This window comes from Amblyomma mixtum, chromosome 5 (assembly GCF_055824585.1).
Source record: "Amblyomma mixtum isolate Tamu chromosome 5, ASM5582458v1, whole genome shotgun sequence".
Taxonomy (NCBI): Eukaryota; Metazoa; Arthropoda; class Arachnida; order Ixodida; family Ixodidae; genus Amblyomma; species Amblyomma mixtum.
The window spans coordinates 48,512,372-48,520,696 of NC_143016.1; positions in this window are offsets into that span (position 1 = coordinate 48,512,372).

Genomic DNA, 8,325 nt, shown 5'->3' on the forward strand with positions numbered 1-8,325 from the left:
GCCCAGCACGCCGAGACGCCAGTTTGGAATCACCACTAGCACGTCACCCGCTGCCGCGAGAATCTTACCGTCGTAGTAAGGGTCATTGTTGCTGCCGCTCTGCGAACGCCCAGAAGAGGAGCGGAAGTTACATTTGCTTTCCCAAGGCAAGAACGTTTCCCATTAGGACTAGTCCTGCCGGACTTGCAAATCTGCGCCATAGCCTTATATCTACAGCTCACTGTGTATGCGTGGTACAGGGCGAAATAGACGAAAGACAAAGCTAGAAAACGACACGGACTTCGTCTTTTGTCTGTTTCACGCTGTACCAACATTGAACTACTATTTCCAACTCGCCCAGCTAGCCATCCTTCTTAAGTGTATACTTACAGCTGCACAACCTCAGCTTCACGTGTTCACTGCGGCAGCAATCTACGGAGTCCACATTCTTGTGCTTGGTGGCACACCGGTGGAACACTCATCAGTTTCTCTGGCTGTGGCATGACTCACCAGTGAGCCACTGGCGCATCCAGCTTCTTTGAGCTGCCAATAGTTGGCAATAGCTACCTTGCATGTGGGCTTTTCGCAGGCTCTTTAAGCTTACTTAGCTATTCCACGGCTTCATTGTGTGGCTCAGTATTCGTTGCCGCACAGCTTGCATTCAAAGCGTGACCCATGGGTGACCAACGACGCAGTGAACGTGCCAGCTTTCACTGAGTGGCGGAAAGGCTCATGGCCAGAAGACAAATAGACTGCTTCTGCTGCCAAGATTAAGCCTTCGTATTGTATGATCCCACTCTCGATTAGTTTCAATGAAAATCAGCACACTCAAATCTCTCCCTGTGTTAGCGCTGGAACGCACATGAGAGATTACGTGACTTCCCTAGATATTTCCATGCTTGCAGAAAGGTACAATCGAGTCTCGTTATAAAGAAACGGTTTATTACGAAATAATGGATATAACGAAGGAATGACGAGTCCCCTTGGAAGCTCGGTCAACACAGGCTATAACGAAGCAATCGCCGACCCCCCTCAACTCCGTTATAACGAGATTAAACTGTATTTATTCCTGTAGCGCCGGTCTGTTCCTGCCAAATTTTCGCACGGACACGATACTTCGATAGTATAATATCGCGAGAATGTTGGTAGCAGTTCCGATTGACACTGTAGGCACCGAAAACCTCTACGAGAAATGTCTGCCCCTCAGTCCTCGATCCACTTTATACAGTCAGCTGCGCTATTGCTGCCGTATCCCTAGGAAACAACCAGCACGAAGCAGTAGCATGGTAGCTTATGCTCAAGGCTTATCTATTGATAAACAGCCCGCAAAGCTAGTTAAACTTGCTTATCAAAGGGGAAGATTGCAGATGACCGGGGATGTATTTCGAGTGCGCGACCAAAAGCTGTATTGCTGCCAAATTCTTCTCTTCACAGAAGAAAATCCTTTATACGACGTACGTTCACAATGAAAATTAGCGGCTTTTGAGGAAAAGAAATTGCGCAGTAACTGTCTTACTTCTCCATGGACACCTCAACAGCGCCTTAAGGGAAATGAGGAAAGTCGGAGTGAAAGAAGAGAAAAAGAGATGCCGTTATGAAGGGCACTGGAATAATTTCGACCACAGATGTAACAAAACAGCTGTCCAGGAGAGACTGCTACTTTAGGTGGCAGTTTACATAGGTGTCAAGTTAAATATGCACTGAACGATATTAATGCTTGAGCATTCGAGGGGCCATGTCGAGAATTCTAGGTGTGTTACTGAAGCCCCGCCGCGGAGAGAGGCAGCTCAACGAAACGAGAAGAGGTGGTGGTGAAAAACATTTATCATCCATTAAATATTTACAGAGAGGCGATTGGGGTAGGACCCTATTGGCCCCTTTCCCTCACAATACTAGGTGAAGCCCCAATTCTGGGGCTCCACTGGCAAGCGACGCCGCCTGCATCCGTTGGACCAAGGCCTTTTGGGCCTTGAGGTCTTGACAGCCGAGCAGGGCCGCCTCCCAGTCCCTCTGGCGGGGTTGGGGGGGGGGGTGCGGATAGATGGGTTTCCTTGACACGCCCGAACCATGTGTAAGGTATCAGCCCCCTCCCCACAGAACTGGCACGCGGCATCAAAGGATGTGTTGAAATGCCTAAGCACCGCCGGGCACAGTACAGTGTTAGTGAGAATTTTGATGAGCAGGCGCTCGTCAGCGCGATCCAGTCCCTTACAAGGAGCCGGGTAGTGACGGTGCTCCTCCTTGTAGTAATCGGTGCTGGATTTGAATGTAAGGGCGAGATTGTCTGATTGGGAGTAGGCTTCCAAGGACAGGGAGATAGCCCAGGGAGAGAGTGCGCGGGCAGCCTGATCGGCCTGCTCGTTTCCCTGGAGTTCGTGGTGGCCAGGGGCCCAGATCAGGTTACGTTTCTCTTAAATTTCGTATAAAATTGAGTGAGACACAGAGGCTAGGCCCTACTAAATGTTAAGTACGATTTACGCAATAATTAAGATATAGATACAGAGATATTGTCTAAAAAGTGGAATCGTGTATAGGTACTAGATGGGCTTCAATATTAGCCATTATTCAAAAAAAAAAAAAACTAGAGATAGTGCAAGTTTTTTTACCTGAACACAGCGTACTAAAACTAAAACGCAACAAGGTTTACTCTTTAGGCACGCGTCGAAGCTTAGACATCCGGGGAACACCCGGACTATATTTCGTAATATAGAATCACTTGGAAAAAACCGCCGTGTATGAAGAAGACGACCGTCTTGTTTCCCGGACAGAGGCGGGGCCCGCACGACGGTGCCCAGATGTTCAGGCACAGGCAGTCTTCGGACGTGCTCGCATTCATCCCATCTGAGAGAGAGCGGAAGGAAGCGGTGCGGATTCGTTTAGACTATCGGGTATGAATATATTTTTTTTGCGTGTGTTGATAGTCCAAATGAGAGCGTCTGTGGATTATAATATTTTTGAAAAACACATGCCATCATCACCCATTGCTGTTCACTGTGACAGCAGGAAAGGATCAAAATGTTATCCAATAAACTTGTGCATGCTTTCGAAACAATGATAAAACAATGCTATTTTAATTTTTAATAATTCTGACGTACAAGAATTCGGGACTAGTTTCCCAATTCACGACGGGCATCACGAATCGGGCAGCTTGTGTTTGTCCTTCGTGCATAATAAATCTGATCATCGTCATCTAAACGGAGTCTGAAGTCCTTTGGCTCAAGTTGTACCCTTGAAACCAAATAAAAGAATCCTTTAATTTCTCAAAGAGTGAATGTAGATAAAAATGTACAATGGTATTGCATAAAGGCCTTTCAAGGGAGATTGTAATTCCTTCTCGGTGATTATTTTCCTGGCCAGTGGTTTTGTTTGAAGAAAATGGCACCATAATAGTTGAATATACCAAGATTATTAGCTCAGAAACTGTCTCGAATTGTCTGCTTTGTTGATATGCTAACGTCAAACATGCGCGGCTGTGCCGCTTTATGAGAAACGCTTATCGCAACTCGAACGCGGTGAGCAGCTGAAGCTCGCTACCCACCGGACGTCGAGGCGGGCTGTGCGCAACCGGGCGCAGGGGCCGTAGCGTCGTAGTGGTGCACATTGCCGTGCCAGGCAATAGGGGGCGCGAACCGCGCCGTGCTTGGCTCAGCGTAAGGCACGCCTAGAAAGACGCCGATGGTCACGCCGCCTACGACGGAGACAGTGCCGAGGCAGGTGCCGAAGTCGCCGGTCACCACCACGTGGGGCTTGTCATCCACGTCCCAGCGCAGGACAGCGGAGAGCGCCACCAAGCCCACTGCCAGCGCCAGGATGCTTGCCACCACGCATCCCAGGTCTCTGGTTCGAACGTCTTGCCTTGGTCCGGGAGGTGTGATTAAGAAGGCGGAGTTAAGGAGGTGGCAGTGCTACGAAGTCTTTTTACACTAGATGATTTAGCTGAATGCATTCCCCCGTCACATATTTTTTTTTTCAAAGCAAGCAATGCGCACCGCCATTATCAAATTATAAAGTTTATCAAAATATCAATCTAATCACCAAGAAAGGTGCGAAGTACTTTGTCTCAAAGTTAGTTGGCAGCGGCGCAATCGAGAAGCGGTATATTTTGAAGGAGATCCTTGAAAGTACAGATTTTTTCTAATGACTGCTCCTATAGCCCTACCTACCCTAACCAAAACGAACTATCGTTTTCTGTCGTTCATAAAGGGCCCAATGAAGCACTTTTTCCGGTTTGCTTTTTTAGTAAAAGCATTTTGCCTTGAGAAGCTCTCAGGAAATATTTGGTAGCAGCTACATGGTTCATGAAAACATCTGCGGATATAAAGTTGCCACAGACCCATGTGCTGAGAGGATTCCAACAAGGCGGCGTCGATTCAAAGTGAGGGAGCAAATAATCATTACCCCACACTCAAGCACAGTCAGACGGAAACAGAAAAAAAATAAAAACTACACATCTTTTCACAGCAAATTTGTATTCGAGGAAACTTCGCCCTGGTTCAAAGATCGAAACCAGGATCATCACTTCTCCCGGAGAGTCGCTTAAGAGGTAAGCTATCACGGCTAATAGATAGTTGGGCGGGGCGCAGTAGCTATCCGACTCGAAGTGGGAATGGAGTTAGTTCAATAAGTTTCGGGGAATCCCAGAAGGCTGAGTATATATGACACAAGAGAGTAATTAATAATTAGCATTCAGCCAAGTATATTTCAGCCCACTAGCTCCCGTCCTCGCTTAATATAAGTATTTAACCACCCAAAACGGCACGTAGGCTATGAGGAACGTCATTGCCAAGGCTACAGATTAATTCTTGCCATCTGGGACACTTTAACGCTCGCTGACGTCGCACAGCACAGTGGTATTTTTGCATCTATTGCGCATCGTAATGCAGCTGCCACGGCCGAGCATTCTTCCAATTACTTTGGACTCATAAGCCGAACGCCAGAGCCAGTAAGCCATCGCGGCTTGCTACGTACATCGCACTTTACCCACGCATCCTGGTCCAGCCTTTCTGAAGGTATCTGCTAAGTGCACTGGTGGTCTTCAGGTGACTCGTAGATATTAATTATGTACCACGTAAGAAACTCTCAAAGCGCTCACCACCTAAGGAGGAGCCCACATACAGCTTGATACGTTACGCACCAATAAATATGGCATAGCGACCTCTGTTCATAGCCGACGGCGCCCATAAGGTTAGTACAAAGATTCAGTTTATTCTTCGCAGCTCGGGACCGGCCACTCACAGAAAGGTACGCGAGGGATGCACTCCCGAGCGCAGGCTCCAGAATGAGTGGACGCCCTCGGAGAACAGGGCCTGCCTGGCGGACTGGTTGCTCTGGCGACGGGAGCCCGAACTTCGCCGGTGAGCGTGGGTGCCAGAGGCAGCGGGTGGCGATGGGGCTATTTGTCCTCCAGACAGGTCGCAGGGCGAGGCCACACCCTACGTTGTGGCAGGGGCGTGAGCAAAACCATTACTTGAATAAAAAGGTAGCGCAAGAAAAACGACCACAAGTATGCGTCACCAACTAGCCCAGCAACAAGTTTTATTGAGTAAAAGCCTGGCTGTGACGAACTCTTGACTTGACCACATCTCGCTGCATCACGGGAAGATATTACTGACAACACGTTCCTATCAAAGTATTCCGAATATCAACACGTAAGCGCACTCCTTTTTACTCCTATATCTGGCGCATCCTTGTTTAGAGTGTACGAGAGAAGTGTCTTTATGCAAGCAGTTCTTTGAAAAATATCGGCTGCTGCCTCTTAAAGAAGAGAAAGAATAATTACTGGTTGAAAGAGCATCCTAGGTGGTGCATTGATAAAGCCGTGATCATGATGAAGCGCTGCTTAATGAAGACCGTCATATCAGATGAAGATATCAGATATCATATCAGATATCTGTGTACGTTACATATACTGCCACGTGCTTAGCCCTTGTCTTCTGTTTCCACTAACACCTTTCCACCTTCAGTTATCAATATCAACGCTGAATAAAACACGACGTTAATTGTTCTCCCAACATCATGACTGCCCATTCTTGTCTTTCCCCTTGGGGATGATACAAAGACGCACGCACACATACACACGCCGGCGATATTTCGGGAAAGTCTCAGAAAAACACTCGTCAGAACTGAGCTTGGGCATTGCGCGGCTTCCCGTTGTCTTACCGACTTTACGAGGTTCGACGACAAGGTCGCTATGCTGGGCCTGTCCTGTCTCCGGAACCTGCTCCACATTGCGCCGGCGGTATCTGCCGTGCAACGAAGATCACTCTGGCCTAGGAAACACGTCAGAGTAACGTGTGCCTTCGTCGTCGCAAGCTCGACAGGACCTGTAAACTGCAGAGACAAAATGGCGCACAGCTTCAGGGTTCCAAGGTTCTTCTTCTTTGTCTTCCACGACATAACAGAAGCATCAAAGGGTCCTGCAGAGGCGGCGAAAGCCAATGGGCTTCTTCTTTTTTTTTTTTAATGCGATGTTTATTGCCTCAGGGCATAAAACGGCATGTAATGATGAGCGCCCACACAACTAACTTCGATGCATTCCGTGCATTAAATGTTTTTCGCTCACAGACGTACGGGGACGAGCGCCAGATTATTAGTTAAAAAAAAGGAGCCTTGAGACTTTATTCTTCATGAAAAATTAACTGAATGACATTAACTAATTCAAAACCCTACACCTACCCCGCCTTCTTAGAAGATAATATGCTATATGAAGGTCCCGTTTAGGGGGAAAGTGGTTTTGAATTCTGGAAAAAAATATGGACAAAAAATTGATTTTTTGAAACCTTTTGTATACGCTTGTATGCCTCGTTTCTTTTTTTTTTTTCTACGCTGTTCTCAAGTTTCATCGCTGAAATAGAGCGGGAAGTACCCGTAAAGAAAAAAGAAGTTTCGTGAGCCGCGGTGGCTTTGCATTGCAGGAAAACGCTAGAGCTATATGTCTTTATTTACATTTCGGTTTTTTGCCTATATCGTCACCTTATGGAATAGATATCTTCATGCCTGTTTTTGTATATTTTCACCCCGTTTATTTCGTTGCACTGCTGAGATAGACTGCCTTCAAGATCTACAAGGCACTGTTCAGCTTTCTGAGAGCGACTGGCTTGAGAAAGCAGTTGTGACTGTGCCTCTCGCCTCCTCACTCCCTCCCTTTTTATTCCCCTCATCCCTCTTCCTCAGTGCAGGGTAGCCAACCGGAACACCCTTCTGGTTAACATCCCTGCCTTCCCTCTTCCATTTATCTCTCTCTCTCCCTTTGGAATCAAAGTGTACTTTATGACATTGTTTGATTTATCAAATTTGTGAATTTTAAACTTTTTGCATGGAGCTTTATTCTCATTTGAGATACGCCAGTGGGCAGAGCATCACGAAAATTCAAAACAAAAACTTGGTGTTTCCGGAAAAAAGAAGCTAAGGATATCTGGATGTGCAACTCGCCATTGGGACCGCTATGAATGGTGAACCAGCCGTCTGCCACATTAACTTACTATGCAGTCTTTTCGCAAGATTAAGAGAAATACTGTATATTAGAAAAACTTTCCTGCAAGTATAACAGTGAAATTTTTGTGAGAGTAGTCGCAGAGTTATTTATACTATGCTGAAAAAATTTCATTCAAAGACAAACTAAAAAAAATTTTGCTGATAGCCGCGTTCTCTTCATAAATATTATTAATAATCAAAACTTTATTACCAAAGAGAGGAGTTTGGAGAACGTAGTCTCCCGGGCTCCTGCACCGCCCCACTAGACTCCAACGTTTATGTTCCTGCGATCCATAACGCTGGCAGCCCGGTCGGTAGCGTTGGTCTTCACGACCTGATCCTCGGAGCGCAACAGGATTTCCCAGTCCTTCCAGGTCTTCAGTTGCTCTAGGCTCCGCTGGGGAGGATCCGCCGGGCAATAAGAAAGGAGATGGAGAGCAGAAGCGAGAGGTTCGGGACAGAGAGTACAGGATGAAGTGATGAATCCTCTCTTTAAACGCAGGGCTCCCTTTTCTGTGCCGCCGGCAAACATCACAGAATCAATGAAGGAATCCCTCCCTCCATTCCCACCATGCGTCGCTGGTCGACCTGGATAAAGCTCCCTCCCGCTGCTCCTGTGATGGGTTTTGCATGTTGGGGACTGCCGTGTTGCGCTTGAAGCGCCAAGAGGTGCGATAGTGTTTTGCCTCCTCCCAGCAGAGCAGACAGACGGCCCTACAGTCTGCTGGGTGAATTTTGCTTAGGATGTGTAAATTAAGATAAGTGTTTGTCTCCAACCAGCTGCCTGTTCTTTTGCGGGCTGGCTTTGAGGTGGGCGAATTCTCTGCCATTTATGTTGTTCCGATACAACGCTGTACGTAGGAATCACTGGTG